The following is a 17,165-nucleotide window of genomic DNA, read 5'->3' as shown; positions in this document are numbered from 1 at the left end:
TGACGTGTCAAACCCTTATGTACCTGCAATTGCAGCGCCACCTGGTTTTATATCTGCACTTCTGAAACAAAGTTTTCGCTCCTTACCTCTAATCTCCATACTACTAGCGATGATAAGTGTCACAGTCAAACTCAAGTGACATCCCAACCGGAAGATTTTTTTGGTTATAGTGGCAGCTCTGAATAGTCTGACTCAACTATGTAGCGTCACTTCCGCTTTAAACTATTTTTAAGAATTTTTTACTAAAAATAAGGAAAAAACGTATTAAAAAATATATTTTTGTGATCTACAGGCGTATATCTCGAAATGGTGTTCGATTTATGGACATTGAAAATTTTGAAACGTTGTCAATTCAGCACGCAGTATATTACGTCCATTAATTAGCGTACCAACCCCGACCTACCTAAAAATAAAAGAGTTACTTTTCCTTCTATCAGAAAATAAATTATTTGCCTGTCTTCAAGAAACTTTACCTACCCAATTATTTACATTTAGCTAATTGTTGTTGTTTAGAACAACTAGACCTCCAACGTTTCAGGGACGGCGTTGTCTCCGTGGTCTCGGAGACGGCACCGTGCCTAGAACGATGGAGGTCAGTTTAAAATGTATGCGATTAACTCCCGATTTAAAAGTTATTAACTAGCTAAATGTACTTAAATAAATATAAATATAAAATAAAATAAATATTATAGGACATTCTTACACAGATTGACTGAGTCCCACGGTAAGCTCAAGAAGGCTTGTGTTGTGGGTACTCAGACAACGATATATACAATATACAAATACTTATATAATAAATATCTGTGCTCATCACACAAATAAATGCCCTTACCGGGATTCGAACTAGAGCTCCTGGTCGTGACCGTGTTTCGTGTACCCGTAGCCGAATCTCCGTTGCCGTGTTACTCGGCAACGGAGATCCGCTCCGTTTGCTCCGTGTGATTCGGCTACGTGTAATTAAGATACGTAGCTACGTGTACACGGAGATACGTATCTTATTTATACGTAGATCGGATCCAGTCGTGACCGTGACGTTTAGTGTAGATTTTATGCGTGTCACTAAGACCCCCGAATGTAATGCAAGGGGCGAGTTTTTAATTTCAGTTTCCATATTTTTGCATTTTAAATAAAGTTTTAAGAGTGATCAAAAATAATAAGATGCAAATATTATCATCATCATCATCATATCAGCCGAAAGACGTCCACTGCTGGAGATAGGCCTCCCCCAAAGATTGCCACAATGACCTGTCCTGCGCCACCCGCATCCAGCGGACTCCTGCGACCTTCACCAGGTCATCAGTCCACCTTGTTGGGGGCCTACCCACGCTTCGCCTTCCGGTACGCGGTCGCCACTCGAGAACCTTTCCGCCCCAACGGCCATCGGTTCTACGTGCAAATATTATTTTGGAGGCAAAAATAATAAACCAGTACAAATTGTAAAAGATGTGTATCAAAAGAACATACAACATACAATCATACATACAATCACGCCTGTATCCCATAAAGGGGTAGGCAGAGCACATGAAACTACTAAAGTCTCAGTGCCACTTCAGTGTGTATCAAAAGAATTCGCGTATAATCAGGGGCGGCTCACTCCGCGATCCTTCCGCCGCACTACAAGTACATGCCGGCGGCCGCGAGTTCGCGGCCCATTCAGTGGCGACGACCTTCGCGCGGCGCAATAGAATTCAATGTCGTCTGCACGCGTGCGGTCCGTTTGTTAATGTAGGTAAGAATTTAGAATGGCGGCGTTTTGTGAACATCAAAGGAGTGAGCCTTCTGTACTTGTACTATTATATATTCTGTGGTATAATCAACATATAAAAAAATAGGTAAAATTCTAATTTTCATTCACATGACACAGACTATAATTAATCAACTTTTTTAAATAATCTAACATGTACAGTCAGCGTCTTATAGTTGGTAGTATCCGAAGTAGTCAAATAGTTTGTTATTTTTGCTTTCACTTAACTTCACAAACAATAGGAACACATGGTACTTAACAGGTAAATCCCAAAGCCTTGAAGGTAATTATTATCAATGGCCCGCAAACTATTGTTTGTTATCTTTATCTGCACGTGCAACTATTTCTTAGTATTTATGGATGGTGATAAGCAATAATGTGTCAACCCACAAAAACTAAAAAAAGGCACCGGTGAGATTTTAATGCCATGTTATAGCTGGATTTTTAAACTTCTATTTGCAAAAATGACCTTTTCATTTTGAAAATTTTTACTATCCCAAAAGTAAAAAAATAGGTTAACACAAATCCTTTATCGTGTGTTGCTTGTTTTGCATTAATGTGTCAAGAACCTTAACTTATTATAGTAATTGGCAGAAGACATATTTAAATTACAATAATGTGTTATGAGGGTTGACTCAACGATTTTTTTACACTTGACTCATTCTTGCAAAACGCAAAACATGACATAGTTACCCACTATGAGACTTGAATGATTATTGCAAAATGATATTTTATTCGTTGTTTTATGCTACGACCCGTGTTATAAAACATAAGTCATTATTGTTAAATTATATTCGGGTCATAAATTGTTCGTTTTTGGTGTAAGTACCATGACACTATATTGTAAAATATAACTATAATATTAATTTATGTTTGAATAAGTTATGACTTAGTCCATTAGTATATTTTTGCACATGAATGGTAAATTCAGTACGAAATTGAACATTTAAAGTCATGAATATACATATTCGTTATTATAATTTGCAAACATTTTTTACAAGTACGTGTTTATATAAAAATCTAATATAAGCTACTATTTTTTTATAATTACTAATTACATTAAGACGTGTTAATGTATGCATAAAAATATTGTTTGATTTTTGAATACTTACTGAATGGTAGTTTATTATTTTGTTAAAGATATTTTATGTTTTGTTCTTGTACAAGTCATGAGTTATTCATAATTTAAATGACTTAGTCTATTTCTTAGCGTAAAAAAATATTTTGTTGTATATTTTAGATAAGTAGTTTATTTTTATTTTTATTCCCGTGTGGTGACGGGTTAAGAATTTCACCACCCCCTTTCTTCCCGTGGGTGTCGTAGAAGGCGACTGTGGGATATGGGGCAAATTGTGGCGTAGGCGAGAGGCTGGCAACCTGTCACTGCAATGTCACAGTTTCGTTTTTTTTCAGCCCCTTATTTGCCAAGAGCGGCACTGAAACTTGAGAAGTTTCATGTGCTCTGCTTACCTCTTCATGGGATACAGGCGTGATAGTATGTAGTATGTATGTAGTTTATTTTTTTTAAGATGATTATTTGGTTTTTGTAACGATTTTTTGTTGAAAAAGCACAGATAATTTAAATATGTGTCTAGAAATGATCATTACTCTAATAGTTAATTTATAGTATTTTATTCAACAGGCGTTTAAAGGAGGTCAAGAAATATGAGTGGCGTACTTTCCACGATTATTTTGGAGTCAGTTAAATACCATTGCATACAATACTTTTACAACGACCATGCACTTAGTTTTTAATAGTTTTTTTTTAAATAATTCTCGCGAAATTCACACTGTTTCCTGTATTGCAAAGGTTTGCACTGTCAGCTCAGCTGCCCAAAGCCTTCCCGCGCACGCACGCAGTATCGTTAATGCAATGCGTTGCCATGATAACAGAACCAAACAATGCGTTTTCAGTTTTTTCGATACGCACAATCCTGTAAATGAAGAATAACAGTTCGGGAGTAGAAAAATCATTAAAAGGTTTGATTAATAAATAATGTATTGATTCCTACATACTTAATAACATAAGTGACCATGACTGATATGTTACTTAACACTTATAAAGTTAAAAATATGCATAGTTAGAGTATTTTACAACAACAGTTTATGTGCTTTAATATGTTTATTTAAGACTCATAGATATTTTTAAACAATTAGCAAAAGTGGGTTAAGTATCATAACACAGTCTTGAAAAAGTTTGACGTCGTCGAACAATTCGCAATAAAAGAAAAGGGCATTATTTCGTCAAATTGAAGTTTGTTTTGAAATTAAGCTACAATAATCACTACTACTGAACGTATTATAGCTGAAAAACACAACAATCTATATAAAAACATTTTTTTTAAGAGAAACACAAAAAAATGAGAAAAAATCTTTAGACGCCATTTTCTCAAAATGGTTGGCGTGTGGGTTGACACATTGTTGCTTATCAGCATCCATATGATGGTACCAAACGATTTGCATACACTCGGTACACGGACAGAATCATATCAGCATACGCTCCTCCCTGCAACCTCATGTACCAAACGACAATATGAAATACCAACTCCAAAAATATACCCAGCACTCTAACTTTAACACATAAGAGTGAAATTCTATGGTTTTTTCGTTTATCAAATGTTATCTAACTTTGTGTAAACATAAGTTGCCAGTATTCAGTCTGTAAATTATTATTTCATGGGCTGAAGCATAGCGGTGGACGGTATTTTTGAATTTGTTATTTGATTTCTAAATTCAGTTTGATCTGTCACTACTTAAGTGCATGGCGTACATCTGTTTCAGTATAAAAAGTCTCTGAAAACCTTCAAATACGAGTTCGTAACGCCTTTCGTAAGGATTACAAGTTCGTCAATTTGTAATTCCTTTTTTTCTTAACCTCTATGTATGTGCTGTGAAATTAATTTATTTATAAATTCGCCATGCGCTTTTGCAGCTGATATTTCAAATAAGTAATTAAGTAATATGAAAATACGAACCTAATATCTTATTCAACTTTTGCACCATCTTCCACCGTTATTAGATATCTCAAAAGACAGCTCCATGACATCAGACGTATTTTCCCATAAATAATAATTTCTGGAAATTGGCCGATACCTCCAAAGAATGCTCGTCTTTATTAGATTCCATAAGCTCTATTCACCGCTCCCCCGCATTAGGGAAACGATCGATTTCATCTCTCGTAGGTATTAGCGTAATGTGCCCACTTATAATAGGCATCGAGTATTAGCGATTATGCTGAAAGCGATAGTCAAACTTTTAACGAATCGTAAATACTTAATTTTATAAGTTTGATTCACCATCATCACTTCTGTCTGTCTGTCTGTTTGTCTGTCTGTTTGTCTGTCTGTGTGTGTGTCTGTCTGTGGACAGGACTGAAGATAGTTCTCATGTCGGTGGAGTAGGTATCTTCCATGTTCTCTTATTTTGCATATATCCGTGACTGGAATTACTTCTACCTTGCTTGTTACCTACCCAGGATAGTTTTGAAGAATGGTTAATGGGTATGTTGTATCAAATGTCCAAACGTTTTCCTTCAATGCTTGAGCTCCTTCATTTTCTTAGAGTTCATCCTGTCACCCTTTCCTGGGACAAGCTGACTGCTATTCTATCAATAAGTAGCTGGAAAATGGCTGGTGCGCTTTGTAATCCAAAAGGCATCTTCTTGAACTTAAACATCCCAACAAGTCAAATTATAAACATTAAATAAATGTCATATACAAAGAAAAAGTGACCAAGGCCTCCAAGTGTTCCAAACTGGAATCGAACCAGCGTACTCCGTTCAATGAAAATAATTTGATTTGATCTAAGAAGTCGAATTATGTTCTTCTCTTAATTCTACTTACTTACATGAACGTTTATCTTTTATTGGGTAATATTTCTTATACATATTTGAGGGTTTTATTTATTTTTTACTTATTTATATATTTTAAGCAAAGTATTGTTACAAGTTTGAGAACATCATAATATCAAAAAAATGTTTGCGCGCTCACCTGAATGATTCCATTAAGAATTACACAGGATTACAGCTCAGTAATACTGCGAATTCTGTTATACTAGTTTGGAGAAAATCCGATATTATCGGGACATCCATTTTCTATAGAAATATATCCCTTGTGGCCACTGGCACTTGCGTCATTTGTCGTACTTTACTTCTACAAATTATTTAAACATTTAAAAGGCAGGACTTAAAAAATCGTGAATTTAAACCTTATCGCCATCCTGTTGTCCTGTTGTCCGGTGTTAGCGCTGGTGGCCTAGCGGTAAGAAATCAACTTTCAATCTGGAGGTTGCGGCTTCGAACCCTGGCTCACACCAATGAGTTTTTCAGAACTTATATGTGAAATATCATTTGGTATTCGACAGTAGCTTTTCGGTGAAGGAAAAAAACATCGTGAGGAAATCGGGCTAATCCCAATAAATAAGGCCCAGTTATTATTATTATTGGGGGGTATTGTGGGCCTTTCTGCGTCACGTCGATCAGCAGTGATTTTAGGCCTAGTTACCATTCGAGTTAGGAGATCAGATGGCAGTCGCTTTCGTAAAAACTAGTGCCTACGCCAAACCTTGGGATTAGTTGTCAATGCGGACCCCAGGCTCTCATGAGCCGTGGCAAATGCCGGGATAACGCAAAAGAGGATGAAAGGGTTAAAAATCAATGTAAAAGCTTGATAAATTTAAAGACCATTTTTGCTTGGATACATTCGCTTAAGCCATGTTTCTGTAATACTTGTTTAAATAAAAGTACAGAGAAACCTTTTGTGACTAATCTATTGGAAACCTCAAAGGGTGTATTAGTCTAAATATAAGAAGGTTGAAGTCGGAGAATGCAACAAATGAAGGGTAACGTGCCTTTGGTATATTTTTATTTAGGTATTATTTGTCAGTGTGCAATTTTATTGATCGGAAGTTTTATTCGTGAAATACTTAATTTGGAAAAACATTTATTTCTATTTAGAAGAATATTTATTTGCCGACATTTCTGTTTGCAACGCTTACAATGGCATCTTGCTGACTATTGATATAGCTTTATATAGCAGTAAATGATTTTAGTGAAGCAGATATTTGTTATTTTCGTAATCAGCCCGATATCAAAGTTACTTTAGACTCCAGCAGGGCTAAGATGGACGGATGTCTATCGTTTGTGATCTTTGTCACGTTAAAATAAATATGGAAGTGCGAAAGTGACGCAATATATGAAAAGTGACAAAAACACGACCATGATCCGGCCAAACTGAAAATATTTTGAAGCGGCCGACCCAGCGTTCAAATATTATGAGTTTTCAAAAAGCTTTTCGGATTTCGCAACTATTATTAGGAGCTCCTAATCAAATTTCATCTTTGTACAACCATCTTAAAAAAACATCAAACACATGTCAATCCGTTAAATAATTAGTCCCCTGTTCGAAGCCATGGCTCCGCAAAGTTAAGCCCTAAATATTGTGCCACCTAAGCCAGCCTTTGTGTCCGTAATCTTATAAGGAGGGCTCTGTCTGACCAGGACAGATTCGCCTTAGAGGGCTTTGTATGGGCATCTGTAATGCCTCCATTGTAGGAAAAGTCGAGGAAATGTGGGATTTTTATTTATTTCCAGGTATTTTCGGTGCTCTGTGGCTGGTCAAAGATGTAGCAATAGTCTCGCGTAGTTATTTCCAAAGCCTTCGTTCGGCTTGTTAGAGAAATTATTTTTGTGTAATATGAAAATAAATAAAGGTACAATTTATTTGGCTTTTAAAGCCAACAACCAACAACCGACTGACTGAGCTACTGTTTCCTCCTTGACCATAATGTAAAATATAAATTTAATTTAGCTTGCACTCTCATACACGCAAGTTTGAATGTAACGAAAGAGGTAACAAGTAACAACATTTAAAAAACGGTATTAATAATATTATGTTTTACAAGGGGGCAAAGTTGTTGTTTAACCGCACGTGCCAATATTGAGACCCGAGTAAGCGAAAGATTCCAATATTGTGGAATCTTGAACGTTGCGAGGGTTTCGAGGCACGAAGGTTAAACAAACTTTGCCACCGAGTGAAACACAAAATTTTTCACCACACCAACACGTACAAAATACTGACTATAAAACATCAAACTAAATCTAAGCCGGCAATTTATTTAATATTTATGATTCAAAATAATTATTTATAAGTAGGTAAATTCTACCAGCCAGCTCAAGGCATCAAGTTAAAATTTGTATGAAATTACTTTGCACTCTTGTGGATAAAATGCAATTTTGCTATCCGTTTTCGAATAGCAAAATTGATGTTTACCAGTCGGTGTGGTGAAAATAATACTGAAAATGAAACTGAGGTCTTATTTCAATATTTAAACAAATGCACCAACATTTTCAACTAAAACTGGTTTTTATGACAACTAAGATTTTCTTAACGCCGATCTCAAACTTCTCCAATATTAGTTCGTGAAATATCATGAATATCCCACGACGGCAGGGCGACATATAGGCCAATTCTAACTTACACTAATATCACTACATCATCTGAACAATATCAATCGGATATCATGCATCTCGCTCGTACTTGCCCGTAGCTGTATTGGTGCAAGCGATAGGAAAGACGATTGAATGAGATCTTTCGGATATCGTTCTGATGTTAGTGTGTGTTTGAAATGGCTTGCGATTTCCATGGAATTTTTCCATTAGCCCTACAAATTGCTCCCGCCGACGCTTCCTCCTGCACTTCTTATTTTGTCATTATTTATTAGCTTTATGTACCTTAGGTATAGTGTCTTTGTTTAGTATCTACAATATTCATATTTTATATCAATATTATGCTTGGTACAATAAGTCGTTATTTATTTAGGTAGGTACTGTTAATAATTTATTGTTCTATTGTATTTGCGATAGTGATCGAGTCTCAAACAACTAATAATGATTAAAGTTAGACCAAGCTGCATGGCATTTGCAAAAACAGTCACATTTTCTACGTAAAATATATTCTATTCATGAGATGAGATAACAATGAGAGCACACTAACAGTTTAAAACCATTGTCGTCACTGCAACCTACACTGGTACAGTCAGCAGCAGAAGTTCCGTAGCGGGCAAGGTATTCACAATGATCCTAACACGCTCTTATTGTCTTAAAAATAAGATCGTGTCAAGTTCATTTTGAACACTTTGCCCGCTACGCAACTTCGAATTCAGAAAATTGCTGCTGACTGTAATAGGTCCACCGTTTAGCAACCGGTATTTCTGCGACGTGAAACGCCACCGAAACGCCACAGAAACGCCACCGCGCCGCAAATTTAGTCTGGCTCTGTCGCGCCAATACGCAACAGCGATAGAGTAGCTACGAAAGAGATAGGTATTATCGTGAGCGTTTCGAGAGCGTTTGTGCGTTCGGCTTTGTGCACATTGTTGAGGCTCCTACCGAGTAGAGCGTTACCAAACCAGAAAAAATCTTCGATTCATTGTACTAAGTCAGCAGTTCTCGAAAAGTTTGTACAAAAATTAAGGAAAAAGTTAAATTTGTTTTTATTATTCCTATTTTGTTACCAAGATTTTTTGGATGAATTGAGATTTTAGTAAGTTTTATTTCGTCATTAAGGTTCTGTTAAGTATCTATATTTTCTACATTATAACAATTGTCCCGTATACATATATCTTACGAAAGTCGACTTACTTATATTACTAAATGTTGGTACCTAACAAAATGGGATCAATTAAAATTTGCTGACGTGGCTATGTACAAAGTATTCGGGAACTGCTCAAGTATGTTCTTTAACATAAAATGAATCAATCGAAGAATCATGGGACAGCATCACATCATATAATTATAGTGGCGCCGTATAACGTGATTATATACAACAGCGGCAGATAAACCGTTAGCGGTTTTCGCTTGCTGTTCCAATGTAAAAAATAGTATGTATGTATGTATGTAGTTCGTTTATAGTGTTTTTAGATAAATAAATAAAAAAAAAATGTATGTTTGCCACCTCATTGCTATAAAAAAGTTAAACACTATAAACGGTCTTACCTACATATATCAAGCTGAATATGGTCATTAAAATGTAGTGGCGAGTAACTACGATAAATATCAGTAATGAAATGACAATAAAGGGTACCGGGAATTGATAAATTCATTATATAATATACATAGATAGACACCTAAATATATTATATATCAAATATATACTTACGTTTTCCTCATGACATAGATTTGTTAAAATGAAATCCCAACTATCAGTTTATTAACCACAAAAGATACCTATAAAGCCTGGTGCCGTAGCCGAATGGCATTTCTGCGACGCGAAACGAAAACGAAACGCCGCGAAAGGTAGTCTGGCTCTGTCGCGCCAATACGCAAGAGCGATAGAGATAGATATCTACGAGCGTCTCGTTTCGTGAGCGTTTCGTGATTCGGCTATGTACCCTGTACTGATTGCGATTGATATGCGACTTGAGAGATAATATATGACAGTGATATCGATTGTACCTAATTACCTAATTAGGTACATATGTTGATTGACGAAAGCGTGCGACAATTTCGTAGCTTTAAAAGCTTCCCACTGTTGCGCCACATGGTTTGAATACCTCTGAATATCACTTTAAAATTGTCGTACAAATCAGGTTTAGGTAATTCAAAGTTACTGCCGTTAAAATTACTCTCATATTACTATTTTTTTTAAGAATCAAAACTCAAAAGTAACATACTATCAACCTATGCCTCTCACTGTTTTAATTAACCGTCAGACCTCATTTCGATATGCGTACAATATTCCGACAACGCTTTTACCAAAAACTTATCGGACCTGAAAATACATCTGTTTCAAAAGGCATTCACACTTCAGTCAACATCACACAAAGTCCTAAGTACCTACTGGTTTCACAGTGACTTGCGACCTTGTCTCACTAAAGGTAGAAGTTCTTGAAACTGGGCAGTCCTTTGTACCCGTGTGGTCAGTCGGAGCGGTAACGAGGTGGTTTCCTTGCCACGCTTGAATGTCGCCATTTTAATGGTTTTGTTTTGCGTGAATTTCTGGGGAGTCGATTTAGACAGGGCGATTCGATTGTTAAAATTATGTAAAGATACTTCAAATTTAAGCTATTAAATTAAAAAAAAACCATTGGCTTTTTTATGGGATAGGAGGCAAACGAGCAGACAGGTCACCTGATGGTAAGCGATCACTGCCTCCCATGGACACCCGAAACACCAGAAATCTTGGAGGTGCATTGTGAACAGATTTTCACCCATTGCGATACAGCGAGGAAATGTCGCCAGTATCCTTGGTACAATCAGGGGCGGCTCACTCCGCGATCCTTTCGCCGCGCTACAAGTACATGCCGGCGGCCGCGAGTTCGCGGCCCATTCAGTGGCGACGACCTTCGCGCGGCGCAATAGAATTCAATGTCGTCTGCACGCGTGCGGTCCGTTTGTTAATGTAGGTAAGAATTTCATATGGCGGCGTTTTGTGAACATCAAAGGAGTGAGCCTTCTGTACTTGTACTATTATATATTCTGTGGTACAATGCCTCAAGGGCCTCAAGGCCCTATTTTAGACATTAGCTAGCGTTTAAATTTAGTCTCTTATATAATTATGTAAATGTTTTCATGTAAATAAAGATTATTTCATATACGCGATTAGTATTATTTATAAATTAATTCAATTTTATTTAAAATTAAACGAATAACTATAAACACATTAATAATAGTGTACCTATGTGATTTTATTGACACAGGAGTTATATTATTTAGATTACAGTGTTGATGTATGTATTGCAAGCTTGACAACATTGTTAATATAACAATACTTAGGCCGTTTTCACATTATCCGATCCGATATCGGGTGTCGGACCGACATCCTACACCCGATAAACGCTTCCGATAGTGTCGGATGTCGATCCGATAAAACGCATTGTTCCAAATCAATGAAGTATGATTTTGTATCAAAAAATATTTTTAATTTTTTTTATATTTAATAATTATACGCACTACATTTCAAATATTTTATTGTAAAATTTAAATAACGATCATAAAAATACTCAAGAGTGGCAGCTGAAATAAATAATTTTACATTTAACTATATCTACTAAAAGATGAAAAAAATAGTATCCGCAATTCGGACCGATGAATACCAATCTTTTTTTTTTTTCAACAGAAATTCATCATTAACAACTGTTTAATAGACGCCATTTTTGAACTGTCACGCACACTTTTTGTCACTACAAACGTATACCTACATTATATACGCACACATACAAATATTATCGGCCGACAGCTGGCGGGGGTCCGTCATGCCAAAAATGTCGGAAGCGTCCTGCCGATATCGGCAGTTTGATGGTGCCTCGGACAAAAACTGTCGTAGGATAGTGCCATCTGGATTAAATCCGCAATTTTTGCGTTTTATATCGTTTTTTAGTAATAATGATCTATCAAATACATAAATAAAGACCTAGAAGCGCATAAATCTTACATTTTACATCCTTCCTACATCCGATATCGGATCGGATAATGTGAAAACGGCCTTAAGTTTATTTGATTATATAGGTAGAATCTCTACTATCTGATGTCTGTTCGAACCAAGGTTGATTTATATTATGATTTATTTTATAGGTACAATCTTCATACCAAGAATCGTACCTCATTTTTTAGCGCCACCTATTAAATATTGTCATAACTACACTGATGATGTCTACAAGTTTATTGTTTTCAAAATGTGTACATTTCAAAATAATATTAAAATAAAGAAGCATGTCATTTGTTCTTATAAAAAATAAAAACACGCAAAAATATGTGGGGAATATATGATTCTGGCCACTTCCGGGCTGCAAAACCGCGCCATCTAGTTTTAAGCTTAAAAGACCCATATATTTCAGGGGTACGCTTTTTTGTGTGGGCTTTGTCTGTTCCGGTATTATATCGTCCTGGGTTCGAGTCGTCTTTTCTTTATCTACTGTAAAAATGTCGTGTCATTCTTTGTACTTACATTGTTCCTATCAGTCCAGTCACCAGATAAGGTTTTGCAGTGATATTTGAGTAAAGATTCATTTTACGTTATCTCATTGATTAAATAAGTAGGTACTTACCAATAATACGGACGATAACGAATAATAATTATTATTATTACGCTGTCGTTTTCATGCAGCCGACGGCCATTACGCGTCATCTAATTTTAAAGTGTTTTCTGCGTATAAAAGTGGAAAAAATGCGAATTATAATGTATCGAAGAAAAGTAAATGGTGCGGAAAGTAATCTGTATCATAAATTAGGCGAGCAAATAAGAAGAGAAGGAGAGGAAGACAGAAGAAAGGTCCCGATCAACGCAGGCGTCTCTCGCCGCAGTCGCCGCCATGATGGCGGACATTGCGGAATTTATTGTTTGCCTTACCTTACAAGACCTAAACCGTGCCCTAGGCCTTATATTGGCCTTATTCTGCCTTATATACGGGATTACTATCTCTGCCTGCGGCGTCGAGAAGTAGTAACAGGTCTCCATTAGTTGTCATTGAGACGCGGACGACCTTCATAGTGAAGCATAAAATGGTAAGAAAAGAATTTACAATTGCTAACTTCTAATATTTTTTGTAAGGTGATAGTGGTGTGTGCTTTGTTAAACACATTCTGACCGCTAGTGAGATGTTGGTGTTGTATGTTTTTGAAGGTCATGCACATTAATTTTTACACCTTGCACTGCCAATTCTGCCATGGAAGAACGATTATGCTGTGCAAAATTGGAATACTAGACTAGGTATCTCCGTTTGCTTACTGCATTTGGCGCTGTGTTTGAAGTCTGTGCTGAGCAGGATTGGAATACTATACTAGGTATCTCTGTCTGCTAACTGTATTTGGCACTGTATGAAGTTTGTGCTGAGCAAGATTGGAATACTATACTAGGTATCTCTGCTTGCTAACTGCATCTGGCACTATGTGTAAAGGTTGTGCTGAGCAAAATTGGAATACTAGACTAGGTATCTCCGCTTGCTAACTGCATTTGGCAATCTTGGCGTACTATACTAGGTGCGTTCGCTGCCAGCAGTCTTAGGCATTGTGGTGTTGTCATACTAGACACACTCCTTGCCGACAGCACTGAGTTTTTACTCAAACCTACTGCTACTTGCTGTGGATGTCCAAACTTCTTGTTGGATTATGTTGGATATATCTACTGGGTTTTGTGGCGTGCTCGGCTAGGCACAGCTCTTTATCCTAGAGTTAATCAAAAGTGGTATGCCAACCTAGGCTGTCTCATTGCTTTGTAAGTGCACTAAAATGCTATTCCTATTTTTCAGCAATTGAAGATCTAAGCGATGAAGTCTTAACCTCTCGGTGAGGCACTTGAGCAGGTTGTTTTTTGGCAAAAACCTTTTTTTTTTCCAGCTTACAAAGAGGTAAATAAAGAAAAGAAAGGACAAGTCAACTAAGAAACATCCTGCTCCAGAAGTTACAAATTATAAAGCCATAGAACAGAAATAATCTGAAGTCTCAAGCGCATTATTTGCCACTGGCTTGGCCCTCATAACATTTGCTGAATGAATTGGTCATCTTTTGTGAGACGCAGGGAGTTACAACTTAAAAGGATGTTTATAACGTCGGGTCTTTACAATAAAATGGGAAGATCTGAAGAGACCTAGAAGATATAACCTAGTAGAAGATACAACTTCAAGGGCCCAACCAATAACACAGAGACATACCCAGAGCCCAAGGTCAGAAGCTGTACCACAGGAGACCCTAACAACACCACCTCTTCTGCCAAGCCACACCATCAGCGGACGTGTCGCACTCAGCAATATTACTATTACAATAGCTGTTAAATGATCAGGTTGGTATAACTGCGATCAAATTAAATATTTTTTGGCGCACTGGCAGAATATGACCAATGACCCAAGGGTCTGGTCTTGGCCATCTGGGAATAAAATCTCATTTTTATCTATGACATTACAATCAGTTATTCCTAAATTGATATCTTTCTCTGATTTTGACAGTGTGGTGTTTACTAAACACTTATGTCTGAACTGTTAATAAAAGGTATTGTAAAACATTTACCTTGTGAGTTGTGATTCTTTTGGAAAGTAATATGTGTCTAAAATATTGTTTGTGGCAGAATCATACAGAGATTAGTGATTTATTTTGACTTTTTAAAGAATCTAAAAAATTAATTGAATTTATTAATTTACATGTCAGGACTCAGGAGGAAACTAATGGCACAAAAATTGCTTCATGAGCACTTTAGATTTTCAAGATGCCCTATTTTATGACATATATACACCATAAATATAGGAAATACCTGTTTCTTGTCCAATACTGAAATATTTCAGTTTCATGTTTTACCCTTAGAATTAAATGTTTCCTTATATGTACAGTGACTACTCAGACCTGTCATGAAACATATAAGATCTAAAAGGTTGCATAATGAGCAACTACCTAGATGACATATTTACTGTAGGAAGTTCTCATGACAAAAGTTAAAAGACACTAAGTTACATTTGATATCATTTCCTATCTGGGGCTTAAAGGAAGAAAAAACTGCTTAAAACAAAGATATGCTGTCTAATATCTAGGTTTCATATTAGACTCTAAGAAATTGCATATTTCTTTACTAGATAAGAATCAATCTAAAGTTAAATAAGAAATAAATTTATTTATAAACTTGTCAAATTATTATATTAGGGATGTTGCCCGTTTAACTGGCTTGCTAGTCTCTATTTGTCCTGCCACTGAATATGGCTACATGTATTCAAAATAAATAGAGACAAAAATATATATACTTAAGAAAAAATAATGACAATTATTATTTCATTATGCTTATATGCTTAGTGTAAAAAATGAATTAGAATGGTGGCAAGAACTATAAATGAGGCTAAATGCAAAATTTAGTGTAATAAATCTTATAGAGAAATTTATAGTGATAATTCATTGACAGGTTGAGGCGGCTCCTGTGGTAGGGAGACAGCTGCCGGGTTATGGAATGATGTTGGGAGAGAACATCCCATAAATTATCTAGAGCTTATATAGCGCATTTCTTATCTTTAAAGACATTTTGTTCTGATCTGATCCTATCTGACTGTGAGATTCTTTTAAGAATAGATAATTCACAGTCATCTTATATATGTATACTCATCGCCCGGGGGGAACATGTTACCTGCACCTTAATTCAATTGCTAGGCAAAATTTGGCAGTGGAGTGAATGTGAAGATAGACATATTACCACAATATTTACCTCATATGTTAAATCCGAACGTAATGTGATAGCCGATAAGGAATCTAAAAAGGCTCATTCGGAATTTGAATGTGAATTAAATGATGAATGTTTAGAGGGTGTCCTGCAGTGTTTTTAGAAATCTGGATATAGACTTATCTGCTAGTCGCGCAAATGCTAAAAGCATTCACTTTTTCATGGACACCCTATTTTTTGTTTCTACGATATTTCCCCCATTCACACTAATACCTAAAGTAAATGATTTTTCTAAAACATATATGTATATGTATGTATTCTACAAAAATCAAGAGGTATTGTTATTGTACCAAGTGGCAAGCTCAATTTTATAAAATTTGTCAAGTCAAATGCAAAGAATGGGGCCCCAGCTCTCATTTATATATATGTTATTCCAGCAACCAGCAATTTCAGCGACGTGTTATCCTGGTTGCCGCGGGGCTCTCCGGGCAGCGCTGGCGCTGAAGGGGGCGGCGGCGGTGACATGCTGCAGTCCCTCGCGCCCAACACCGTCAAGCAGTATCACACGCACTTGACACGCTGGTATAATATACCAGCATATTACATATTAAATATTATGTAATGTTTTGTGGAAAATAATATTAATTGTTTTAAGACATCTATTCCACAAATACTAGGTTTTGACAAATTGTGTAACGAGGTAGCTGGCTAGCTGGGTATGAAAGTGTCAATTGTTGCACATCTGCTTTGGTGCTTTTATTGAGAGAAAAGATCTCATCAGATGATAACGTGAAACGCTTTATGAAGGTGCGTTTTTTCGTATATATCCACCATAACCTAAATATCGAGACGTAATTAGTTTTAAACAATTTGTCAACGTTGTCAACAAGTGTGTGAAATATCCGAGTAAAAAATTAGTCACCCTATTAGCAATTGTTACAGCACACGGAGTGAAAAATTTGTACTTGATAAAGTTATGTAATACTATTTACCATTATCTTACAAAGATCCCTATAGAAATTTCAGACTTTATTAAAACTTCTAAAGTAGGTAGCTGTACGGATCAACGAGTGCATAACAACATAGTTATATTATGATATACACAAGATGAATTATATCCGTGGTGGGTGTGAACGACTATTTATTGCCTACGAGAAACCACTTAGATTAGTATATAGGTGGATTAAGTAAATAAGATAGTGGTATTGACACCTCCATTTTCACCTCCCATTTGACCCACCATGCGTCGGTGTTAGCCGCAAATCGATTAGGAGTCAATATTGATGTAACCAGAA

At 36.3% G+C, this 17,165-nt stretch overlaps 1 long non-coding RNA gene across 1 annotated transcript; it reads left to right on the top strand.

Moving 5' to 3' along the window:
• Window positions 1-12,849: 12,849 nt before the first annotated feature.
• Window positions 12,850-16,446, top strand: LOC125232822. The gene is made up of 3 exons (XR_007177789.1): window positions 12,850-13,244; window positions 13,988-14,517; window positions 16,308-16,446. It is a non-coding gene; the product is annotated as an uncharacterized LOC125232822 (long non-coding RNA).
• Window positions 16,447-17,165: the final 719 nt, after the last annotated feature.

Source organism: Leguminivora glycinivorella, chromosome 13 (genome assembly GCF_023078275.1).
Source record: "Leguminivora glycinivorella isolate SPB_JAAS2020 chromosome 13, LegGlyc_1.1, whole genome shotgun sequence".
In the NCBI taxonomy this organism is placed as follows: Eukaryota; Metazoa; Arthropoda; class Insecta; order Lepidoptera; family Tortricidae; genus Leguminivora; species Leguminivora glycinivorella.
Note: the sequence above shows the minus strand (reverse complement) of the source record. Positions and strands in the feature narration are given on the sequence as shown.